The following is a 27,087-nucleotide window of genomic DNA, read 5'->3' as shown; positions in this document are numbered from 1 at the left end:
ACATGGAGACAAATAGACAGTTACATAGTAACATACGATAGTGTTACAGAGCGCCAAGGTCCAACATCAGCGGCAGCATTAACGCACAGCAGCGTTGCTTCACGTGCGCTCACTCGTCGTAGGCATGGAATCAGCGGAGGTGGCGGGGGTGTTTCTTGGGTAGTCACCATTCGGAATTGCGGATTGGTGAACAAACAAGGGCATTAGAGGATAAAAGCATAGTTGGCGAATGGTTACAAACGCTCGTCACTTACCCCAGCACTTCTTCCCTGAGCTGAACCCTAATGCCCAGTTTGCCATTGTCGCCTGCTGCCGATTCCGCGAACGTCATTGCCATCGACGCCTTTGTCCTGGCTGTCGTCATATACACAACGACGGCAGGAGAGATGGCAGCAAAGAGTTGTGCCCCCTTCTCCTTCCGCCCCCTCTGTGTCGCATCTGTTGCTTCGGTTGTTGTTGTGACTATTATTGTCATTGTCTACGCTCCCTGTATGCTTACTTACAGTGTGGCCTGAAGGGATATTGAGCTGCGGGCCTGGTCCGCTCAGGGGCAGAGGACAAGCAACAACAGATATCGGTTCGGTTTAACAGCGAACCAATATGGGCGACAAAGCATACGACTGCTGACCTATCTATCCATTGCTTGCTGTCACTGTCGACTTCTCGTCATGTGTCCGTGAACGCTCTGAGTACAAAAGATCGCTCCGTAACGTAGTGATAATGGTATGTTCGGTTTTTGTTTGTCGGTGAAACCCCACAAATGCATACAACTCTAAGCAGACAGACCGATACAAATATGATAGCTCTGATTAGTATCAAACGCTAACAAGGACGAGCTGCCGCAATCTATATGCATACATATACATATGGAATAGAAAAGGCAGGTTATATAATATTGAATTGTTCTAGTTTTTGGATGAAGGAATCTTTGGGTAATGTTGCTTGTTGAGAATCGGTAAATTATTTCATACCGACGTAGCTTATAACTACCTTAAAGGACACTATGCAAAGCCTAAAGCGCAAAGAGTTTATCAAAGGCAACCGAGACCTGTCACCAAAAGCAGCTTCCCTCCCTTATGGAGCCCACAGTCTATGAAACCTAGTATAAAACTATTTGACCGAACAAGTCATTGGCCTACAAAATCGTCGACGACATTTGACGCGGCAAGCGAAGTGTCCTTGCAGGCGTATTTGCCGCCATTGGTCTCGATAGAAATAAATCCATAACTTAAAGCCCAAATAAACTGCGGAAAAAACCCAAATCCAACTCCAGTAGCAACAATTATTGATTGCAACTAATGTGAACTTCTCTCTTCCTATTGTCGAAGCAAAAAGCGAGAAATTGATCAGTGTACTTCGGGTACAATCATCTTATCGAGTGACTTTCGTGCTGTGTAAACAATTCCGACGTTTTGCTTCGCGTCTATGCAGATTCTGCTATACACGACAAGAGGCTGAAGGGCCAACTGCAGTTAGCTAACGATACACGGCTGAATTAAAATCAGTCGGCTGTAGCTCGGCACTAAATTGCAGAGGGCCGTTGTCTCCTATTCAACTGTATGGAACGACATAGAACTTCACTTGACTATGCATTGCAGGAGAGTTATGTTAGCCTATGATGGTGCATTAGAGCTTCGAAAGCATAGCCGAGATTGATCGAAGGGACAACGTCGCGTCTGATGGTGATTGGACGCCTATTTGTCGTTCGACTAATACAAATATACAAAACAAGCAAACCCGCAACGGTACCTCGGCTGGAGAACTTCAGATAAACAAATGTTGAAAAAACAAAGACGACGTGAGAGCGTTCGATTTAAAATCAATTGAACTCGACAGAATCCCGCTCATCTAGGATAATTCCATTACTGAATTATTGGCAAAGAACACTCAGTGGAAAGAAATAGGTACCGTCGAATAGAGTATATCAAACTGCAGGAAATCCCGATAAGAACATGATCAGCTATGCGTACTGCGTTAGCTAACACAGTACGTAGATCATTTAAGTATTTTCTGTTCTGGATGAGCTGAGCTGATGCCGCAACTGCGACGTGCACAAAGATAGTTCAGAAACGTAACGCATACGATATGCACGCGTACGGAATTCAATATATTTCCCGTTAGAGAATTCATTTACTCTAACAAGCACTGAGCGGTTCTACTATTGTATGCGGTATGAACGATGGAAAGTTCATAATAATGAGCGTATTCTAACTAACCTAGGTCCGCGACCTACCTGTGGGGTTTCTATTGCTGAGAAGTCCCATGGGCTTGCCGACTGCTAACCATAGCGTTGTTCTTTCTCACTAGTTTTTGTCTCTATTTCTTTTATCCACGGGCGCGTTAAAGGATGGCTGAAAACAACACTCAATAACAGCAATAATCAACCAAACAACTTCAGATCTTCTATCTGATCACTAGATACTTTCTGTGCGGGCAGCAATTGATAGAAACGTTTATTTCTCTTCTGTCCTATTTTATTTTTCGCATGGCCTCCTTTTCAATCAATGCGAGCCTGTCAAGGCAACCGAGCTGGTTGGGGCTTTGCTCGTTCCCGAGGCAGAAGAATATGATTATTGTCGTTGCCAATCCGATAAGCTAAACCTCACCACGGTGAATATTGACACTTTTCTCTCGGATTATCCTGATTCAACGTCGTTTGCCTCAACTACCTTATTCTTCAATCTCACACAGAGACTCATTCAGTAACAGGTTGATCCTAACTACTATTTATCCTGTTAGCGAATTGGGTCCTTTAAAATCGTAGCGTTCCCTTTGTGTGTTGACGTTCACGATGTTGATTATAGTATCCAACTATTACGATAAGAATTTATGCACGCACAAACACATGGGTCGTAGTAGGTATCGATAAGGTCGAGTATAATCCAGTTTCAACTTGGGCACCTTTCAGTTTCCGCAAAATCAACTAATAAACAAGTTAGCAAATTTTCGACAACTTTCGCTAAAATAGATCATTTTATATGGCACCAATTGTTTTTGTGACTTGTCACCTTGTGCCACGGTGGCCAAGACTAAACAAGTAACATGTCGTACGCCTTTGCTGTCCTTCTTTCCTACTTCGCAGTGCCGTACTCCGCTGAACGGACGCCTGAAGATATTACGAGCTGAAGGACATTGCATGAAGCTTCACCTACTGCCACAATCCTGATAGCAGATGCTTGACACCCGAATGCTTTAGTTTCTATTTAGAAAAGTAGTATCTCTCAGACTCGACGCATGTCCTTGTTGTAAGCAAGATTTCCAGTTGTCGCTGGCGAGGTTTTTGTATTGCTAAGCGACACCATTATCTACAGGCGATGCCTCCTTGCGTTGTTTTGTGCACCTCGTGCTTGAAGTACGGCACATTTGCTGGGATTCTCTTCGATCCAACGGAGACAGATAGGCGGCTTAAGGAAGCTCTGTGCGCTTTGTAAGCGATTGTTCCTCTAAGGGAAGGCACGCAGCAATTACTATTGGTTAACAGACGCTGGCAGTATTAAGTGGCCTCAGCGACGCGTTCGGCCGATGACGTATTGTTGCCAGAACAGGACTTACTTCTTAGTCCACTGAAAGCTAGAAAGTCACCGTATAAACATGTCGTCGGCTGCGCTTTGTGGTACTAATCAAAGTAACTAGCTAAACGATGCTTTTTCGGATCAGCAGTATGTAGCTAGGTCCAGAGTAGAGCACAGTGGGGTTTATTGCAAAGCAACTACTTCTCCGACTCGTTCTAATAGTCCTCTTTCTGTTAGCTTCGCCCGATTCTCAGAGACGACCAGAGGCCGCAATGGTGTGCCCAACAGCAATTCACTAACGTCGCCCACCGGCCGCTACGAATCCGCTAACAAGCGAACCGTCTGTGAGACCGGTCCTGCCAGAACGATGAGCATGCCGCGCAGTGGGAGAGGACGTCGAGCGCCCTCGCCACTTTGGGCTCGTATCCCTTTGAGCTAGCAGCAGCTAGGAGAGAAAGAGAAATGGGCCGGGGTTGGGTGGAGAGACGCGGACCAAATACTACCGCCACGACCGCTATTGCCAGTGAGTGAGTAAGCAAGCAAGCAGCACCAATGATTGAGTTGGATTAGAAGCGCTCCAACTCTCGACAGGGAGGGTGATCTGACCGTCCAAGTTTTCCACACCCATCCGTCGGGTTAAAGGTGCTGTCTCTACGTCATTCATTTACGGAACGAAACTTTTCTCATATCCGCTGACAGCGCAGCAGACGCTGGTATACTTCATCTTTCTTTGAGCGTTTGATGGGACAAAGGTAGTGTTGTCTAGATAAATGTCGATGAATTATGGGGAAAACCGTACGACGCATCGCGAAACGTCTTCGATATCGATTTGACAAGTGGTAAATTGGGGCGAAGACCATAATTCCACCAAATGCTATCCGCATTTAGTTAAATAAAGAATAATGAGTGTAAAAGATTGCTCGGCAATTACTATGCGATGGATTAAGATGACTTTACGGTAAATCGTACGATTCGAATTTGGTTCCAAACAGAACCGAAGATGTAATTAATTCTTCTTTTCATTCACCGCTGGGGCGGCGCCTAATTGCTTGCCTCCTTCCATCTGTTTTTTCTATTATCCGGTGACAAGCTGTGCTGTCATTTCCGTGATATAAGAGGCCAGCTGGCAGATATTCTACGTTAGTTCTACATCTGATTACCTGTATTTAATCGATCGACCATAACGTCAAATCTACCGACCTGAATGCTGTTGACGGGAACCTGCGCGTGTTACAGAATCAATAGCTAACATCGTCAAGTAGTAAGCACGGTGCTTGGGTTCTGCTTAAAAACCTGTGGGCCTGCTAACATCGCTTTAGACCCGCTTCGACTGATATGGGCTGAATCTATGTCGTGCCTGTTGTATCGAAGCGTGCTTCAACGTGCCGTGCAGGTGGCTACCCTGATTTACGGCAGCACTTTTACGGCTTATGTCGTTTGTCTGCACCATTTGGCATCATCATTCCCCTTTCATACAACACGGTTAAGAACTGAGTGAACACTGCTCTGCGTGCTGGGCGTTTCTGGTTCTTGTCTGGAGATCTTCATTCTAGATGTTCTGAGTGAGCTAAATATTGTAAGCTGGCCAGCAATGAAATTAGCGACACTGCTTTCTTCTTGCTGTTGAGTTATTTATCACGAAGTTTACCAGTCTCGTAATTGTACTTTTGTCTCTCCGCTCTTATTCTGTATAATATTTAGTAGTAGATATTACCGCTTCGATATCGTCAGATACCTAACTTTTAAATTTTGTAAAAGTTTCTGGTGCCTGTTCGTCAGTCAGTATGCTTATGCCCAGCGTGAACTATACATTTGCTCGTCTGTACACTTACGTGCACATACCTAATTGAAAAAGTCGAAGACTCAAACTGGCAAGAAGCTTTTAATTCCGGCCTCTGTGTGAAAGAGAAAAGCAGCAGATCAGATGGATCGTTTGACTTGAAGCTGCTGTGGTAAGAGATAGTTTGCACGTCGTGCTGACTCGGAAACTCATGGCATATATTGGTCTGCCTTCTTTTTCAACGGGCGATCAAACGGTTGAACTTAATCTTTTCTAATTAATCCACATTTAAGCGTTGACGTATCGTATATGCTACATGAAGGCTAGGCAGACGTGGACGCCTCGATACGTGAGGCGTACATTTATAGAGAGGAAAACTACACTGCAGTTGAAAGAAAAGGTAGGCTTACAGAATTTGTTTCAGCTTATTTGGTATAGAGGTCTATTTTTCGAGCTATTTCTAAGTTTACTTGTTCGCTTTTCTTCCTCGGTATATTTTGTTAAACCTGTCTGCTTATATTTAAAGCCAGAATTAAGAGAATCTGCCTTTATATAATCGAGTACTGACAGTAAAAGATATTTTGGATAATAGCGGAGTAGCTTTTTTTCTTCTTCTTCATTCAATATGAGTCAGCATTCTAGTGACTAGAAGCCTGACTCATATTACGGCCTATTCTGTTTTTTCAAAGAATTTGACATCCATCAATGTGTCATCACCGAGAGGAAACTCAATTGTAAACTATAGTTCTATAAATCAAATTTCCCAAGCTGATCGGACTTCTCGGTCAGTGTAACACTGACCGAGAAGTCCGATATATAAGCTATATGGATATACGCGTAAAGTTCAGCTACACATAGTTTATTTCAATTATTGTGTTTCAGTCTTGGGTAATTTATTCCCTATGCGGGTTAGGTAGTGATCACCTGATTTCATACCACACCAAATACTATTGATCTTGGTTAAGCTGAATATCCCAACCCCCCCCCCCCCCCAACTAATTGCCCATCCATGATAATAGGTTATTACTACCTAATACGTAACGAACCCGCTTTTTGCCTCCAAAATAAAACTAACGTACAAGTGATGGCTTATCATTGAATCATCCACGATTATTTGCTTCGTACTTCTTGATTACTTTTCTAAAAGCAACCAATATATATATTAATATTTTAATTTTTAGATGAGACGCTAGATAACGATACGATACTTTTCGATACCAAACAATATGATACAGGAATCATATCGCATAGAACTAATATGGAAATCAAGAGCAATCAATGACTCACCGGAAACGAATAACGGCGTTCGTGTATGACTTTAAGGGAGTATCGCCGTGAAACGTAATCTGTCAAGCGGACGTTGAAGCGCTGCATACGATGCTACTATCGATATCGTCGTATTTTATATTGCCCTTTTTTTTTAGCGCTTGTTAGAGGCAAAAAGAAGCTGTTTGTGGCACCTAAACGTCAGAAGAAGCTCAGTTTTTAGATGCTTCATCAATAAATTTACCTTGAATACATTATAACTTAGATACAATGCTGATTATCACTCAGAATGCCCTAAGGGCTGTGTACGTTTGGGCAAATCGAAGTAGAATCGAATATAGAACCATGCGAAGTATAAATGTCGGCTTAATGGCAAAACAGTCACAATGCGTTTAACTATGAAAAAGACCCAACGGTCTGGGTACATTTCTCTATTAAGTATAGCTAACTTAAGTCTTCTCGAACCGATCCAGATTTGGGGCCATTCGTAGTTTTCGAGAAAATTTATTTGAATTTCCGGTGATAATTGCCTCCTGGGCTCGTTCATTGATCGATATGGGCTTTTCCAACGTCACAGCTCAACCTGGCATTGAGTTCTATGGAGGATCCGCAGCGATCATTGTAAACAAAAATTAGCCCTGTGACAGAAACGCTTAAGGAAGAGCTCTGTTAGAAAATGGCTGATAAAAAGCCTAACGTCAAATCCTACCTATAGACGCCAGCACAATTTCTAAAATAAGTGTTATGGATTTTTTTTACCACACCTATGATATGCAGATGCGATTGTGTGTCTACGATGGACTCAACCAGCTGTCACTTACCACCAAAGACACCCCATTATGTTAATCCGTAAGAGCTGTCAGAGTGTATGTGTGTTTTCTATTATAATATTTGCCTTTTGCGTTCCTTTTGTTATTCGCGCTCCACCCTACTTGATCTCGTAATCGAAACTTATCAAGAATATAATGTTTTCTACATGTAACACGATGCCCCCCCCCCCCCCTCACTTGAAAAGAGCCGGTCTACTATATTTTTGCCCCGGAAAGAGAGGGCCACGTGCTCACTAGATCCTGCTCCTGCTCATTGGATATGAAAAGGAACGCTCTCGAATAATGTATGCCCGGGACGTGAGTCAACAAATTGCTTAACCTACTAGCGGCAATCAAGATTTAAGTTGACTCGTATCCGGCGTTAGGCAAAAAAACAACTATATAGCCGGTATAAACAGCTATATAGCCTCTAAGATGAGGAATTACTTAATGATTATCTTGATCACTTATCTTCCTTTGCTGCAGGCAGAAAGGTCTGTTAGTTACGGTTTCGCTTAAGAGCTCGTGGCTACTCAGGAGTTTTTTTAAACGATCTGACGCTGTTGTTTGTGACGTTGTTGTGACGTGAGGCTGGCTGGTAGCTTACTCTGCCTGTTAAGTGACTATTTTCGACGGTAAAGAAATATAACAAATTATTTAGAGGAAGTTATTGGCCCGCTCACGTCAACTGCACGTTTTAAGTTACGGCTCGCACTACTATTAACTTCAGCAATACGGCAGTGTGAAATATAACAGCTCGGTTTACCTCATGTTCTTCATTATACATGTATATAAATGCGGTGGCTGTTAGCCAAATGTATTAATTAGCAATATATGATGCATTACTTGTTCTATAGAACATGTCACCTGACGTGGCTTCACGATAAATGTTTTGATGAAGTTTGGGCTGATTCAAAGATATCTATCTGCTGTTCGTGAGTGGGCTCGATATCTTTGGCGCGCTCGGGTTATTGGAATTAGGGGTCAAAATGACAAAATCGGAGACTTTATGAGTTGACAGAGGGATGCGATCGTGGTAGCTTGGTCTGATAGGAGGTACACATATGGGAAGGGGTACCTAGCGAAACGGGCATGCACGCGGGCTTGTAGATGGCCTCACACTGAACGGAGGACTATTGCATGCGGGAGACGCTTGTGAGAGACCCCCCCGCTGGGAACCGACCAGAGAATGGCAAGTCAGACGGCCCGAGCGCGCTTCGCACGAAATATCATCGCCACCTTTGTCTGCTTTTGCTTTTTTCTATTTACTTCACTATGAGGGTCAAGACAGCTACGGTGACAACAATTACGATGCATAGGGGACAGCTAAACTACGTGCGTGTACAAGCGTGTATATGTATGTACATGTATGTATGTCAGTGTGTACCTATCGAGGCGCACCAAGCCATTCAGTTACTCTCGTCTGTCTGTGGCTGGTTTCAGCCATGATAATTTCTAAGACAGACTATAACAACATAACACAAGAAGATATCTTTCATGAGCTAAATACGTCGAGTGTTCTCTGTAAATCTACCTTTACATATTGTGCGTATTTTAGATGAATGTGCAGATGCCTACGGGTAGAGCTCTGATAGCAGTTAGCCTTCATTTTCGATATTCTAGATAACGTTAAAATATACGGATAAAACATCGATATCTTATGGAGGCAAATCCGTAGTTATCTGTATAGATTTTGTTGAAAATGGCAAATATATAACATGTTCAAAATTCATAGTGTTCTTTAAATTATTAATGAAAAGAAACAGTAAATCCAAACGATATTTGTATCTTATAACGTTACGCATGAAACATACATTTAAAATCTGGAAGCTTGCTTTCGATGGCAAGGAACGAGATATTCTGATTAGACTCCTTCGATCTGTTCTCAATCCGCTTTCTGACTTTTGTGATACTCTATACATTACAAACACGTCCAGCTTTGAGAAAATACCTGGGCAGACTGAATCTTGCCTGTGCTTTCGCATCTAAAGCGTCTTAATCTTTTGGCATTGATGTTTCCTAACATCAACGTACGCTTACGCGTTCTGATAACGACTGCGGTAATCGTTGGGTCGATTCCTGTGATAACCACAGCATCAATGATGACGGTTTAGAGTTGGGCGTGTTTGACGTTATGTCTTTCGACGGACACAAACAAATCATTAACCATTTTGCCGACAACGACGTTATTTTAAATACTTTGCGTTCGATCTCCCGGCAGTTGGAATATAGTCTATGTATTTCCAAAAGCATGGCTTGTATCGAAAGTCGGCGCACGGACTCTCGTTTCGTTCCGTCTCAGTAGCCTATTTACTATTATTATCGACGAAGCTCGTTTGGTAGCTCAATACTTGAAGGCAAGCTACCTTAACCCCGGCCCAGTCATCTTCCTGTCTGTTCATACTCAGAATTGCTGTGAGCTGAGCTTATCTTAGGTAGCTATCTGCGTGCTGCCTGCTCGGAGCGGGTTTCACCGATCGCAATCGAATAGCACTCTTTCCGACGACTGGAACCCCAAAACCGCCCGCACCGCTGGCGGCACCACCGCTTATCTCCAGTGGGAAATGGAATCGAAAAGAGGTGACTTTAATTTAATTTCATATTATTCCAAGTCGACGCCTGGGAACTGCCGCCGGATGGGGCGCGAGTATGAGGAAGCGGGGGTGCCCCAGAAAGTGGCTGTGTGACAAGAAGGCCTTGTAGTCCCGGTCTAAATTCGGGAATTTAACTTTTTTTTTTTTTTTTCTAGGATTGAGAAAGGGTGCGTTCTAGTGTACGAGACGTTCAAAGAGTTCCGTTGTTAGCGTATGTGTGAGATTTTTTCAAATCGTGGAACTTCTATACAGTGTTGATGCGTAGACTATGATGATGGCCTGTAACTCAGCTTTTGATAACAGTATCAACGTGCAAGAGACGAAGTACATTTAAAGTCGAAGTTGTATTAGTCGAAAGATATTACGCGCAACAATTGGCTGAAGATAGGTTTCTAACAGCAATCTTCTTGTCCGTGTTGAACTGATCCATAATTTTTCTAATGAGTCGGTTGTCAATCTAGTTGAATGGCTTCTGTCCCATATTTCCTAAATAAGCGCCACATCTGAACTAATCCGCCCAGCACAAAGCATATGTCTAGCACAGGCTAGTACTTTGTGACCGTTGGGCAGCACTGCGACAAACAACGCCGTTTTTACTGCACGTCATAACCGTAAATTATTTCGCGGTGTCGTTGAACATCGAAAAATAGGTTGGATTTGTTGGGGAAACATGAACTTCCCAGAGTAAAATAGTAGAGATAAGTATGAGCTATGATTTTTTAAAACAGTCCTCTATAAGCACTCTCAAGATAAACAAGGAGCGAAATATAATACAGGTACTTTAGCCTGTGTATGATCGTACGCGAAAATGTTTGATCTAAGCTGTGTATGGATGTTTTATCGGCGTTGGCGACACAGATTCCATATGTGATTTCGCCTCTCAGGAAGGATAATCGTAGAAAATGCAGTATTGCAAGCGCCTCGGCTGGTGAGGGGATCTTTACTAAAAGGCCACTTGCGGAAGCGGGTCGTATACGAGCAGTTGTACAGAGGGAAGGGCGGAAGGCAAAAAAAGCCTGTGCCCAAGTAGGAGTTCTGCGCCCCTGTATTAAGCAAGGCTGCCAATTTGTATGAACGAGTGGGTAAGATAAGATGAAAGTAAAAGAACTCTCCCTGAGATATCCCGACTCTTCGTCATGTTGGACAATTCGGTTTCCATTGCTTGATTGTCGTTTTGATCTGCCTGATGTCTGATTTTAGCTGAGCACGGGGGCAGCACCAGGAGAATGGTCGTTGTGAACTGGTGCCATTATTTGAAATAGCGAATAGGCAATGGGGTCCAGCCATCAAGGAGATTGCGGTTATCGTCGCGTTTCGCAGACCGAACTTTCAGATATTTCGAGCTTGCGGTTGTAAAGTAGCCGCATTGAATTGAGCACAAACTCAATTTAGACTGGGTGCCATTGATTTTGATGGAGAGAAGGAGCAATCTGATGAGAGGATGGAAAGAACTTGACAGAGTTTTAAGCTAGAAATTCTTTAATTTATGATTCTCTGTTGCAGAACTCCAAACCAAAATAGATGCATATTATCAGTAATACCGCACAGCATTATCTGTGATTTTGTCTGACAGAAACTACAATGTACACATGTGTATATCCTCACGCGCTTTTGCTTTCAGGTTGTAGATCAGGTGAAAAGGTTGCCATAAGTCATGAGTATGTTCGCTGCGATTCGTAATATGTAAAAATCTGATGACTTGTTAAGGGCGTCTGACATGCCACTGAAAATAGAAAATATTATATAGGTAGCCTCGCCTAACGCCTGTTTTGTCGTTTGGTTAACAATTCATTCGCGTCACATCCATCTTAACCTAAATAGGCCAAGAAAGTTATTGTTAAACAGTTATACCATCGCAGTAAACTTGTCGTCCAACTAAAACGTTCTAGTTTAATCTAATATTAACGACTTTGATTGTATTTAATTTAAAATCAATCCTCTTATTGAGTAACCTTAGATATATACTCCGTCTTGAAGATACGCTTGTGTAGTTTGTCATCCTTCGTTTACCAACCTGTGCCTGAAACAGAGTATATATATTTAAGTGTGGTGTATCCAAACGTAGACGTAGGTGAAAAAAAAATATTATTATTTGCCTATTTAATAGGCCACCATACTGCATGTGTCCTATTATTTGAAAAACCTTCCGAATCTTGACTTTAAAATCTTCAATGTGTAGACTGGGCACATGCCCCACCTGTATGTGTAAAGTTAAACCAAATTCAGAAACAGACCTACGATTTGACTGCCATGTCCCCTAATTCTGTTAATATCAGTAACAGCTCAGAAACATTCTTGTATTTCGAATCACCCGCTGCATTAACCTTGCTGTTCAGCTGAAATTTACCTTTCTTATTATTATTATTTCAGCGTTACAAACCCTTAAATATGTTCACAAAAGTATAATTTCACCCCTAAGTTGTACAAAATGAGCGAAATTTTGATTGAGCTAAAAAAACAAACATATTTTCGAGACTCGTAGGCCAAAGAAAAGATGTCTTAAATTCAACGGAAAATGTCTCCTTGGAAAAATCCAAGGCATTGCCAAAAACGATATCATATAGGATTTAAGATAAGACTCGGCTACAACAAGTTAGATTGGAACGACAAGTCAACCGATGGATACTGACGTTGATTATAACAATAGGACAATGCATAGTTGCACAATGTAGTTGCTTAATACCAGCGGTATAGGGTAGGTATATTGCCTAAACTTTTTGGTCATTCCTTTTCACTATCTGATGTATTCCAAAATTGTTGAAGATTTTTAGTTTGTTCATGAAGATTTATTTGCTTAAGGTGTTTCCGGCAGAATCGGCTGCGCTTTCCTCTCCACTTCTCTGGCTGTCGTCAATCTGGATCTACAGACTCCGAAAGATGATGGCTGTCTCATTGATTCATGTAATGTTTCGATTATTGCTGTTGTCACAGGGCTTTGGAGAGACATCTAAAGGACTGCATCTGCCGACAATCTGGTAGCGGCCCTGAAGCGTGAGCCATGTAAAACGTAACGTGTGCAACACACGTGCTCTGCTTGACCGACGAGGAAATCTAAGCGCTGAAACACACTTAAAGAATAGTCAAAAGTATGCCAATTTAATTTCAAGCGTATTGTCGTTATATAAATATGATGGCTTCAAATAAATGATGTGCACCGTTTTTATATCGCTCTATTCGAAGTCTGATATAGCTGTCTGTTGGCGGGCGAATTCGAAAACTGTGTTCGACTGTTGTTAACCTGCCCAAGTTGAGCGCTTAGGACATTGTCCTCCTCTTTGATGCTGCTGTTGTTCGTCCACTAGGCGTCTGTGCGCAAACCCCTGCCATCACCGTGTCCTTGCCGCGCCTGCCCTTGCCGTCGACAATCCTTCTTGTTGTTATGCAAATTCCTGCCTATGCATTTCGCCTTCGTCAGAGACCGCCCTTCACCCGCAGCCCCTCTTAAGCCCCACACCTCCGCACTCACGCGAGGAGGACGAAAGGAGACTACAGCAGATGGTCACCTCTAACCGCTGGCTTCGTTGCTGTCAGCCAGAACACAGGGCGTTACATATTGTTGTGTGCAGTATTCCTTTACCAGGATACAGGCACAAAATGTTCTGACTAGGTCAAATCTATTAACGGCGTCAGCGAACGACCAGTGATTTTTGCCATACTCTCCTTGGCTTTTTTATTCCGTCCTTCTGCATATTTATTCAACTTCGTACGTATACACGACCACCTAAGCGTTCGAGCTAGACATCCGTTTCTGCCCAGGTTCGCCCTCTGTTAGGTCGTCTTTTATCCAGCCACACTTTTGTCTTAGTTCTTGCACTTTCCCTTTTTTCCACTGCTGCAGCTGTTATAAGGTTTAGGCAACCTTCTTTTTCTTCCGCTCTTGTCATTCCCTTCAGGTTCGTCGACGCCAGCTCTTTGTTGTGCCGTAGCCATTCTTCTAGGGCCTTAGCGACCGAAGGTCGGAATCCTTGCCTGCCCCAGTTTATACACGACTTGTAAATTACATGGAATGATTTCTGGCTCTGGTTTTAGTTATAGAACTAGCGTGTAATACCGGAAGCGCGCTAGTGAGCATCTTGTGCACTAAGTAAGATAAGAAATACAAGTAGAGTAGAAAGAGTACAAATTAATTGAACCCTTCAAGATGCGTTTAATCGTGACGGTTTGGATCGCACTCATAAAGCACCTTACAAAATGAACAATGAGAAATATATTAACTGGGCGAGCTGCTGGGGAAAAAACTGCTAGTTTAATCCACGCTGGGTGACACGGTACATAACGTGCGGGTCTATTGAAAGATGTCTAGCACGCAAACGCTATGGCTTATGTATGGTTTCCAATGTATTTCATCGCGTAAACCGTACAGGTACTTCCGTACTCAAAGCAATTGGGCATAGGCATAGGCATACTGTGTCTCGTGCTCGGAGCTAAACGTTTCAATGAGTATTTAACGGCTGTTATATACTACAGACATGAAGCCCATAACATTTTTTTTATTTAGTTCTCAGAACAATTACGCATAATGTAAATGACCTTGTGTGCTCTCTATCAGTCAACGAGTGAAACGACGTCAAATACATGGTGTAATATTCTGACCAGAAAAAACACTCGTGACTGTTAAAACAATGATCCCAAAGCAAATTCAAACACTATATACACATATATTTTCAATTTAAAATAATCGCTGCAATCGTCTAGACACAAAAGATTCGTATTTTGCCCCCCTAACAAAGGGTTTCGCGATCGGTCAGAGCGAAGAGTTTTCTACAAATATGGAAGTTTGCCGCAAATTCTTCCCTAGCACGCGCCCAAGCTTCCCGTGTGAATTGTTGATGCTTAAACTATTACATCTTGTCTGGGCAACGGCTAGAACAAATAGAAACTCTGTAGTCCGTATTGCTTTAAAGTGAGCTTTCGATCGGTTGTATGATATAGCTCCTTATTCAAGGCTGACATAGAGCAAATAAAAAAAATAGTACGTTATTAAGGATTTGGGTAGCTTCGAAGTAATGGGTCATTTTCGCTAGTTGTTACAAGCGCATAACGTATTGCCACATACATTAGGTACGATCTGGGGGCCATTGGGAGAATTTGCGTTTCGTATTGTAGTTAATATATTGATTTTATTTCGTACTTTAGAAAAGTATAGATCGGAGACATCGAGTCCATCACACGCAAAAGCTGCAAATACAACGCGGTATGGCACAAATAAAGGTCATATCATTAAATTAGAAAACAAGGAAGCTTTCTGTGTACGGTGGACACAGAGCATAAGACACAAGGCCAAATAGGAAGCCTTTCTAACCCCGTTCTTTGAGTTCCAAGTTATTCCGATAGATAAATTCCTGCATTTCTTGCTATAGGCAAAGCATCTGCATACAAACACCATACTGTACCCACTTGAATTATAAACCAAATGAAGAAGATTTCAGGATCTGAGCATCACGAGCTATTTATTATAGCGATAAAATTAATAGCTACCCACAATGCACTGAATAGGATTACCCAAGCTGGCAAGCTCGTTGGTAAACTGTGTGAATATCTCAAATGAAGGGAACTATTCAAAGGGTAACACAAAAACCCACTGATGTTAATAGAAGCGAGCCGAAATATTGTTACAAAATGGTCGATTGCGATATATGTGTGTATTACGTCTAGACAACTGTAATTTCAATCGCTGGCCAGATCCACCCGCATCATCGGCGACTGCTTTTCATTCAGGCAAACATAGCCTTCGCGCATTGAGGGAAAGCATTTGAAAACATCTATCTACTCTTTTTATTAATAGTCTAGCAGATTTAAACAGTCAGTTGTAGCTCTTTCTCACATTCTTTGCCTCGTCGAGATACTAAATAACTTGAAGTCGGTATATGAAATGTTTGGGATATTTCGGTGAAGACCCGCGTGAAATCAGTGCCCAATGCGACTTTACGAGCCGTTGGCCATGAAGCAGAGCTGTACAGAGCTTCAAATGAGTTGACATGCTGTACAGATAGAAGCTTCCAATAAGCATGCTTTGACTGACGAAAGTAACATGGTGGCCAAGTGGTGGTAAATAAGTATGTGGGTAGTGAGTGCAGACATCGAGCGCTTAGAGTGAAAAGCGCGTTAAAGAAACGACGGTAGAAAAGTAAGCTAAATTTTTCTAAGGTGGGAACCCGACTCACGCTATCAAACAGTTGTCAAAAAATGATCCGGCAGAATCAATAGAAAGTTTATGTATCTGTGGACGAACCAACTGTTGACTTTGTTGGATAAGCGAAATTAGTATTTAACTGCGATCGTGGGCATGGCGACATTTTGTATAGCAATGCCTAGCTAAGACTAAATAAACAGTTAAAACTTTTTAACTTTTAGTGCTAGCATATTCTGAATTTCTGGCAATTTTGGTCTGTACGCTCACTGCCTACCCTGTTCAAAAAAACCCTAAGTAATATACACGCGTATAATGTAATAATACCCAAAATGGTGTATGTTCTTAATGCTATCATTGTATGTTAAAGCATAGAATTCGTCGTTTCCCTACGGGATGGCACGTTCTGAAGAACGTCTCTGACGTCCTGAGCAGACCGAGTCATACAAGCCCGTTAGTACCACCAGGTCTAAAATTATCGTGTAGGTGAACAACCATGCAACATTATGATTGGGTCTATCGGAGAGGACTATTTGTATGTGCCGTCAGGGCTTCGGGCTTGAATAGGTAATCGCAGATTTCAGACCAGTTATGTGATAAGTTTTTCTCTGACGCCATTTGATTTTCAATTTTTATAATCTGGAGCGCTCTGCGCGCGTATGTTTGTGCGTAAGTTTGTTTGATCCTGTGCTAATCTAAACAGCGCCAAACCAGAATCCATGTCTTTATTTTTTTTTTTTTTTTATCTGGTTGCTAACTTTTTAGAGCTGAGTACATCGGAATGAAGTCGGTGAATCGGTCATTAGGCCAGGATCATTTACCATTGTATACACCAAATGTTGGTGTACAATATATCTAGAAAACGCAAAAAAAAAACAATTGAATCGACGTCCTGTTTCTTTATTGGTCGAATAAGTGGGAGCCTTTGTTTGCAGTTCCTATCTGTTACTTAGGCGTTGTACCGTTACCTTAAATTTGTCGTTTCACGTTTTGATTAAGAGCTTAGCCTGATAATCTCTCATCTTGAAATAGCGACACGCAAAGTATGAAGAACTTTTTTTTTTTGAAATAAAACTTCAGGGTGGTCTTAGTTACCTCGTCTTCAGCTGCTCACTTCGACTAAAGCGGGTATATGAGATAAAAGAAAAAACTTACTTCAAGCCGCTGTTGTCCAGAAGTACATTCATCTAAATCCGACGTACGTGTGCAGCAAGACGTAAAAATAGTAGTTGTCTAAACGATTTAGACTATTAACACATTTACATTACTAATATAATTCATTGTACTGAAGTGGGCTGTTGTGAAAGGGAAAGACATAGCGTATCAGCATAAACCTGTTGCTCCTACGTTAAAGGTAACAGTATCAACAGATTTTGAGCAGTTTTCGTTTTATATCTTAAAGTACTATCAATTGCCCACAAACTCAGTTTACCGTCAGGGCGTCTAAAAAATAATACTCTTTAGTATATCACATTTAATGCTTGTATATTCACACGAATTGCTAGTTTATAATTAGCTCTACTGTTAGTCATTTTCGCTGCCTGGGCTGTACTGAGATCCACATAAGGTCTTTAAATAAAAAGCGACGCCGCAACAACTCCATACTTAGTCCAGGAAGCCACCTTATTGTATCATAAACCTTCAAGTACCTCATTCGCCTAACGCACTGCTTTATTAACCGAGTTGATGCATAATATCCTGAAGTTAACTCTTTCAACAGGTGAATTTTTTCTTTGCCGAAATAGGCTCAAATACGTAATTTATAGCTAGCAAAGGTTTACACAATTAGTGAACTGTTCCCAATGAAGGCGTGCAATGCCAAACCCTTGCCGCTAACGATAGCTGTTTTGAAAACCCCTATCATCTTGACATTATGTTCCTTGTGTCGGCCTGGCTTACATTTACTTCGTTCAGCTCAACGTTTTGTTTTGACCCACTTGTTTTGCCAGCGGGGGGGGGGGGGGGTAAAAGGAGAGCTTAGTAATAGCGGTGAGCCCACAAGCAGAGGCCTTATTTGGCTTGTCCTGTCCTACACGAATGGCACCGCAGAGGGTCACCTTTTTAGCATGCCCGAAGTCTACTTTTTGACATTCGTACGTGCATATCGAGCGATCGAAGTGGTGGCAACAACGGGTTTTCTTTCTCTCAAATTCTACACGGGTCGGCCTCACAATTTCGTAGAGTTAGTAGCTTCTGTGGTGGTGATGTTAGGCGGTCACACTCCGTATGCAACCACAGTTACTATCGCCGTGATTACAACAGCTAAAGCAGTGAAGCAACTTTTTCGCTCAACTACACCCAGGAAAAAGCGCAAAAAATCCGCACAAGGATGAAGGTCTCGTGCGAGCGCCCTATGTGCCTACTTCCTGCCTACGAATGTCGAAGATCGGTCTAGAGTGGCCCAGCTGCGCGTGAGCTAAGAACTCTATCGCGATCGTGGTAGCAGTAGTGCAACTGGCAGCCAGAGATCTACGGTCCGATGTCGTCTTCATAACTCAAGCGGTATAAACGAAACTGTAGAGGAAGCCGCTGTTACCGCTGTAGACATTACCACCACCGATAGTACTATCAAAGGGGGTTGGCGACTGTTGGTCTTACGGCCTTGTAGGTCTTGTAAGCATTTCTGGCTTAGACCGTCGAGGAAATCTTGAGATCGACCCTTCCCCCGTCCGGGATTCATTCTCCTTCAGATGTAACCCTCACCCAGCCCCGAATCGCAACAGCCGTACGCAGCTTTTCTATAGGCTCCATGTTCTTCTTCATTGCCACAATATTCCCTCGTCTGATTTCCGGAACTATGCGCTATGCTAAATCGTGTGCATTTTGCTACAACTTCGACTGTCGCTTTGAATACTGCTACGACCACAGCTGTTATCCCAGCGATTCCACCTCTACGGCTACGATCGATCTTCGTCTTAGCGTATTCCGTTTGCTGTCACAACAACAAGGACAAAACCTCTTACGAATGTAACAATTGAACTCGTTTCTATAGCGCGCAATGTTTTATAAATTTAAATGATTTTCCATAACGTGCATCCGACATAAGCAAACATATATTAAAATAACACTCATTCTTGTGTCGATTCCGCAACCGAAATGGTTTGCATACGACAATGTCTATTTAAGCAATGCAAAAAAAATGGCATTTGGCAAGTGAAGAATGATGGTACCACTTCAGTTTGTGTGAAAAAGTAACCGCACTTCACGTCTTCAAACTTCGTATGTTCTGCATTCAAACAATGTTCTGTGAATAACAAACTGTGACGAAATTTTAGCACCTCTGTTGCGTGTTCGCGCATCCCGTATGGAAACAACTATAGTTAATAATGTATTTCTAGGATGTTTGTTCCTCTTGGCCAATTTTGTATTAAACACGCTTGAAGAAGGATTTTCGTAGCGCAAATTAGCATAATTAGGCCAGGCAATTCGGGACGTTTCATTTAGTTCACTGTGAGGCAGAGTAAGCTTCACCTCCTTCAATCTGTGGCTGGCTCAATTGCGTTTCGAGGTGAGGTTCAGTAACTAGTAAATCGCGCCACTATGGAAGCCTCAACAATAACGTCGACTTTGATTACGACCCCGACAAGCCATTACTGTACGTACTCCCGTTTCCTAGCATCTTAGATCCCTCAATTCTTCTCCTCGGTTCCCAATATCACTCCCCTCGTTCATGTTCCGAAGTAATCAGAGTCGATGTGCTATAGAACAGAGGACGGATGCTAGCGTTATGTTGACTCGAGTCGGATTGCGCTGATTTGACCCGGATCGAACATTGAAAAAGAGAGCATACGGGTTCCATTGTCGCATACAGATCGTTTTGTACGGTATTGGAGACGGCTCAGACGAGCACTGATGAGTGTCAATACGACCACGAGGACCAAATTCGGATGAGAAAAACAGGATAGACGGGTGATGTATGAATAGAAGAGCGGTAGCAAAGAAAAGCCAGAGGCATAACAAACGGGCAACGATCATAACGACGGACATTTAATATATAGACATATATATATAACAAATGCAAATGCTCAAGCGATTTTTTTCGACCATATCAAAGGACCTTGTTGTACCCTGCGCATTTTGTATAGCTAACCAATAAGAACAAGTTACCGACAACATCGCGTGACCCGTTCAGCATGATCCACACCTAAACAATAAGTTGCATCGACAGGATTTGCTGTGCATGAAAACGCGCTATTCGTTATGTCGCTTGATAGTGTAGCGAAGACGGAAAGACCTTCAGTAGGTAAAGTGAAGCAGAACACCTGTTCCTTCCAGTGTCAGGATACGCAACAGATGTTCTTGGATTTCGGTCAGGCCTAAAACAGGAGCAATATCCGGTTGTTGGGTATCTGGCTGCAGTGCTTTCATTTAGGAAAGTTGCGTTACATTATACATTAGTACATGTCTCAAATATAGTATACTAGCAAAATCGCAATTCCCTCAAAAATAAGCATGCACCTCTCGGCAAAAAATTCCCCGGCAAAAAAGTGACGTCAACAGGTGACAATTTTCTATTAAACCCAGAAACCTTATCACATCTTACTTAGCTAACAATAGACATTCGACCGTTGTCGTGTTTCTATATCAACTTCTAACTGAACTGAATTAAATGCGCATAGTGACTCCTAAAACTGTACAAATTGAACGTCCAACCCAATTTTCTGGACCATAAATAGTGTATTCATCAATAACTTCATGAAGTCTCGAACCTTCAAGCATATTATTTGTAGGTGATGAAAAGCTGTCTCTTGGCAGGGCCGTTACGCAGTTACACCCCCATCGTAATAAAGAGTTACATGGCAGTTGAATCAAATGATCAACTATCTTTAAATCGTAGTATTCCAATAAAAACTATATATGTGTTAGGGTTAGCCCTGTCGGTTGCTTAGAGATCTCTAAATTAATTACGAAATTCAGGATCTGTCCTTCGTGGAACGCACGCTAAGAAGTAGTAGCGTCGTATATCGATCTCGTCTTTTATTGAAAAGCGCGTCTTATTTAAGGTATATAAGCTTTCTGTTGTGGTACCGGTGGTAGATTATAACTATTAGATCTGTAATGGGTCTATCCTGCTTCATCAAAGGTCTGTAATACATGTAAATAAAAAAAATAATACATACGAAAAAAGAATGTAAATAGGGTGCAAGGCTACGGGTATGCTGAGGTTTGAACTAGGATTTGTACTTATCTGCCCCGCCCTGAACTTTGAATTTGTGCAAACATACGCACACAGGAATTAATTGTCGTTTTAGGAAAATTAAAAACAATTCCTGTAATGACTGAATCAAAGTGGTCTGAGCGACTCGATTTAGACTCCACCCATTGTTCCGTTGGGCGATGGCGAACCAATGCTTGCATTTCGGCAGATTTAGCGTGTGTTGCCGTAGTTCTAAGCTGCAGCCAGCTTTAGATAGCATAATTGCTTACTTCGGAAGGGCAGGTAGACCTCGACCAAATTTTGCTGCTCGTATCTCTATCACCTGATGGGGTTCGCATCTTAAGACCTTCTGTAGACCCGTTTATCGAGAACCGTTAAGTGTAATGCCTTAAAAAACTACACTAGGTGAGTTGGAACCACAAACAGATGAGATTCCTTTGTCGTCGAAGTTGCAGCATATGTGGACTGTTACTAGAAAAAAATTGTTCTTATTGAAACCAACATAGGAACGCTGGGAAGTAGCGCTAAACTGCTGGGCCTAGATCATACATTCTATTCATTACAATCTAGATCTCTTGAAGTGCAGCTTGTTTACAGTTTCGTCTTAAGATGCCCCATTTGCAGCTACTGAGTGGATTGAGTAAATACCTATTCAGGTAGAAATGATCTTCAAATATGCATTACTTGTATGGCTTCTGAGATCGGTTGCAGTATCTTAACGTTAACACAGTAGCACACAATCTGCTGGCATCATATTCAAGCTTTTTAACTTAGATATCTGTCCTTAGCTCATGTAAAGACTGCAGAAAAGTCCTGAACTTACTTGAAACTTGTTGATCCATAGCTAGCGTGATCAGATGATACAACATAGCTACAGCTTTCTCTTTGGCAACCAGGTATAGCTCTTATGTAATATCAAAAATGTTTGACGTTTACGTGCACTGTTAGGCCATCAATACATTAAGAAAAACATAAAAATGTCGAGTGAGGTTATTTTAGAAACAGCCCACATTGCGAAATATATCCTGGTCTTACTTAGAAACAGTGAAAGTATGTGGGCCCAGACCCAAAATTTCGAATGTGAGGAGCGTCCGCTGCTGAGTCTTCCTTTTGGATAACGTTAAACTCATCTTTCGCCGGCCGACAAATCAGATCTACGCAAATGGATTCTGTAGAAATGGTCACATGAAGACAAATTTAGTGCCACGGGTAATTCTACCGAATAATAATCATTATAATAACTGTAATACGCAAAGCTGATCGTATGAGTCCCGATAATGCTTGCAATAAGTTTTGCTTCTCAGGCTATTTTTAGAGATGGTGGTTCGAGCTGTATCCCTTTCCAGGTGGCGACGTGATGCCAAAGCTGCGCCAGTACCATCTGCAGATATCGTCACCAGCATTTTGTTAATGTAAGAACAACTTTGGAAAAAATAGGCCATGTACTAGATTAATGTGCTTGTATTTTCAAGGTGAAGGAATAATATTAGCTAAGGTAGACCTACTGGTACAGCTAATACGTTGACTCCGCATGGGTGCGGGTAGCGCATCAGGCGATGCTGCTGAATTGCACATGCACAGATGACACCCCCGAGACTTCTCGGGAGGGAGCACGCCGACGTTTGGGGGGTAAGCGACTGTTAGAGAGGCCGAGAAAGAAAGACGTTCCGATGCTCGCGGCGCTTGGCAAGACGAAGCACTCGACAAAGAATAGGGGGCGGACAAACATCCATAGTGGCGACACCCTGTGAGGACCATGCAAATTCATCTATCCGTTGTGGTCAACTAGCTATGGCCAGTTTGAATATTGCAAACACTTCAACCAGTTTATGATGTTAAACGCTATAATATCGTCAACGATTTAAGCCAAGTGTTTTAAAAAATATCAGCGTTTCGTAGCTGCTCTATTGTGATATCGTTCTACCGTTATATATATATAAAGCAATGAAATGTTTAACTGTTGTACGAATTGAATGAAAGACCAACCAGCTATACAATGATTAGTAAAAGCCAATGCTGTGGTCAAGTGTGAATAGTTTTGTACAGACCTTATAGGAACACGCTCCGTTTCTCTGATGCTAAGGGTTGCCACATTATATCGTTCTATCGGAACAACCTATAACAATGGAGAAGATTTAATCGGCTATTGTTGTTCGACTGCTCCACACACTAACGCTGGTCTCCTAGAACACGTCACCGGGCATTTCAAGAAAACTGACATAAGCGTCTTACGGGTCGTATGAGCCAGGACAAAAGTTTGTCCTGCCAACTTTTGAAAATAGCAAGTAACGAAGGGCTACTGCTGTTGATTTTGCTTGCCAGTGCAAACTTGTGATTTTGTTTTCATCTCTACTTAATTCTATATATTTATATATGTATACTTGTATATATTAGTTGGTCAATAGAGACGTACAACACCGTTTATAGTTTTTTGTTCGAAACAGAAGCTCCTAAGAATTTCTGCGTTCATCGTAGATAGCAAAAAATTGCTTAAAGCTTCAACTGAATAACAGCATGCAAAGTTTCGAACGAAGTAATCAGATTGCATTTCTTAGAGCTTTCATAAGTGCGCTTCGAGCAGGGGAACGTTCTTCGAGTGTTGGTGTTTCGTCTGACGCTTGGCAGAAATAGGTGAATTGGAAAAACAGGTTCATGAACGAGACGTTGTTTAATATCCACTTTGATCTTGACGCTTATTTATGCAGCTCATCACTTTGGAGCATCTCGTCATCGAAGCGGTGCGGTAGTTTATTTGCATAAAAAAAAATGTTGATTATATCATTATTTATCTTTCATTGTCGTTTTCTGATGAATCTGTTTGAGTAATAAGCCTGCAGGTTGAACGTCGAGCTAGAATCATTGCGGTCTATTCAAACTATAGGAACATTATCAGTATGCATCTCTTATTCACTGACGACATAATGACTGTTCTCCTCAAAAATTACTGATTCAAAATACGAATGAAGACATCTGAAGACAAGACGCTCATGAGCGTGACAGGGCGAAGGGTAGGGTGCACCATCTGGGCAGTCAACGGGCCACTTCTCCAAAGATTTTCTTGGGCATGCCTTCTCACCACATTAGCATCGCATTCAATAAAATATGATCAATTAGAGAATAGGACGGGTTCATCACTTTATCGTTTCGATCGTAATACGATGTTTAATGGCACTTAAGCACATGCAAAAGTACAATAGATAACGATTTATTCTTTTCTGTGTCAGTGTAATAGGTCTATTGCATGCTCTGAGTTTCATAATGCTTCTATAAGATATAATCAGGCTCTGCGAGTTCGTCCGAGCTTATTATCCATGTTGGCTTCCGGGAGAATCCTTCAGACAAACCCGTGACAAATGTTCCTTCTGATTCTGTAACATTCAGTGACGATCAGATTTGTTTTTTTTCCTATTGATGTCGATGAAAATTGTGAGAGTACTTTCTTTCTTCCTATAATCCGTTTTTAATTATAATGTGTGTATATATATGTATATATATATATATATATATATATATATATAAGTACATATTATATTATTTGCGAGGCAGGATTAAAAGGACATTGTATTTGACGTCTATGTTGGTTGGTACTGGCTGTAAAGCTATGTGGTGCTTCTTCTCTTCCATATAACTCCAGACTACAATGTTCCTTTTCCTCTAGTCCATCTATCTTGAATGTAATTATTATCGCACACGCGTTGTCTAGCCTTGATACTTCTTAGTCATTTGTATTTTTTCTTAGAGGAAGTCCATTTAAGCTTTGTTCGCTGTCGTTTCTCGCCCTAATTTTTTATCCACTACCTACTCCTTCATTGTCTGTTCGATTTTTCCTGTTGGCATGGTAATGCCGCGTTCAATAGGAAACTAAAACTAGAGTACATTCAGCAGTGTTACCGGATCAGTTTCGTCATCTCCAGCCATCTTCCGTAAAGTGTCTGATCTAGTTGAGAGGGAATATCGACAAGTCACGCGACCATATTGATGATAATAACCGATAGTGTAGTAGGTATCTGTGCGAAATAGACGCATAATGAAGGCAGCTATCGCATTATACGCAGATGTAAAAGGCAACGCATGGAAGCGCCAAGGACAGATCGAACAACATATGAAGGTTGTCACCGTTAATAGCCATGGCTGTAGGACGCATACTCGGTCGGGCATCTGGCTTTCGCTCGCCAACCCATTTTGACACGCGCCACTTAGTAACCTATGCGAAAGGCGGCGTATTTCCACTTGTGTAAATATAGTAATACGATGTCATAGCCTTCAGAAGGTTTGGCCATGTCAATTATTAGGCCTTTTACCCCACCCTCGTTAAGGTTGGTTTGTTGTCTCGGCATGCAGCGTAGCACCCAACCTAGTAATGCGAACTCTGCCTAGTTCGGTTCGATTTGGGCTATTTTAAAATCTTAATTACACAACAAACTGTACTACTACAAAACGAAATAGTAAATAGAATTTACGCTAAATGTATCTAGTATTCGTTTTTCAGCTATAGTTTGTCCGGTCTGCCCGCGACCCAACAGAAAGGACGCTTGTGCCAAATCTAAACGAGATCAGAGCGCTGAGGAATCACAATAGATAAATTTAGTATATCATTTTTTAAGGGTGGAACTATTTGTCTACAGTTAATTGCGATGTGGGCCTCGTACCTCAGTCTCGTCGCCACCACGTTACTGCAGCAGCGAGTAGATGTTCAACGAGATTCGACCTTCGACGTGGACTGAATATGGACTTTACAGGAACGCAGTACTGCAAGCCCGATGATTACGTTCACCCGGATATAATTAGGTAACATATATGCGTTGCTTCTGCGCTTTGCCTATACAAAGAAAAGGACAAACCAAATGAGTATATAGGCATTGTGCGGGTCTGCTAGTGAAACAGATGCTTAGAAAACGCTACTAAGTCAACTCGTGCTATTTTTTCCCCGTCTAGATTTGCCACGTCGTTCCGACAAGTGGCGATGTGGTCTAATCGTTGGCGTGGGATGTCCTAATGCATGCTTGTGCCAAAGGGCATTTTGCTGGAATGATGCTATTACCCGTCACAACATTGTGTACGTATATAAGCTAGAGATATTTTTACAACTCCTGTAAATTGACGCAATAGAGAAAACACTAGGCCATTTATTACGTTGTAAAGGTAACTTGAAAAGCAAGTCAGCCATACTTATTAGCGTAGACAACAATGAGTGGTGTCTCGTCGCTAGCTGCCCTTATTTGATTGATTTATGAAAGACTTATGGCTTTCTAATAAAGCTATTTTGAGAGAATTGTCGGCGAGACTCCATTAATTCTTTTTTGGCAAACAACTTAACAGTCATCGGTAGAATAGAGGGACCGGCGACACTTCAGCGCGTTCTAACTTTACACTCATACCTCCCGAGGAACAGACTGTTTATAAAAACGATGCTTTTATGACACAGCACGACCGGCAGATACACGTTTATAAGTGTTAAGCTGCAAGGAGGATCATGCTTTGTCAGTTCGCTTGATCTGACTTTAGCTTGCTTAGGCAATGACAGGGTAACCAATTTTTATACTCATACACTCGGACAAAAGCGTATGTAGGCCCACGTTAGCAGCAATGGGCGAACTCTTTTCCATTGGCTAGACATGCCGACCAACTGATGCAGTAGATTAGCAGGTGGCTATTACTCATGGGGAGAAAACATACATCAAAGAAGGGCGTACAAATACTAGTAACGCAGTCTCTATATTGCTGTATGTACAGTTGCGCAGTTTGTAGATATAAGCCTTACAAAATGAAAAACTAAGGCAAGTAAAAAGCACTGCCTTTAAGCGCGCTGCTGCGTTTCGAAATGGTAAATAATTACTG

General features: G+C 42.0%; 1 long non-coding RNA gene across 2 annotated transcripts in view; it reads left to right on the top strand.

Moving 5' to 3' along the window:
* LOC147758403 (uncharacterized) overlaps positions 1 to 27,087 on the top strand; it is a 67,696-nt gene that overhangs the window by 21,056 nt on the left and 19,553 nt on the right. The window contains exon 2 of one of the 2 annotated variants that reach the window (XR_015325889.1): positions 25,875 to 26,286. The exons of the other annotated variant lie outside the window; for it this stretch is intronic. This is a non-coding gene — a long non-coding RNA (uncharacterized LOC147758403). Of the gene's footprint in view, positions 1 to 25,874; positions 26,287 to 27,087 lie in introns of those variants that run through there. 2 annotated transcript variants of the gene reach the window in all.

Source organism: Varroa destructor, unplaced genomic scaffold (assembly GCF_002443255.2).
Source record: "Varroa destructor unplaced genomic scaffold, Vdes_3.0 BEIS01000001.1, whole genome shotgun sequence".
Lineage (NCBI taxonomy): Eukaryota > Metazoa > Arthropoda > Arachnida > Mesostigmata > Varroidae > Varroa > Varroa destructor.
The sequence above is the reverse complement of the archived record's forward strand: the minus strand, read 5'-3'. Positions and strand labels throughout refer to the sequence as shown.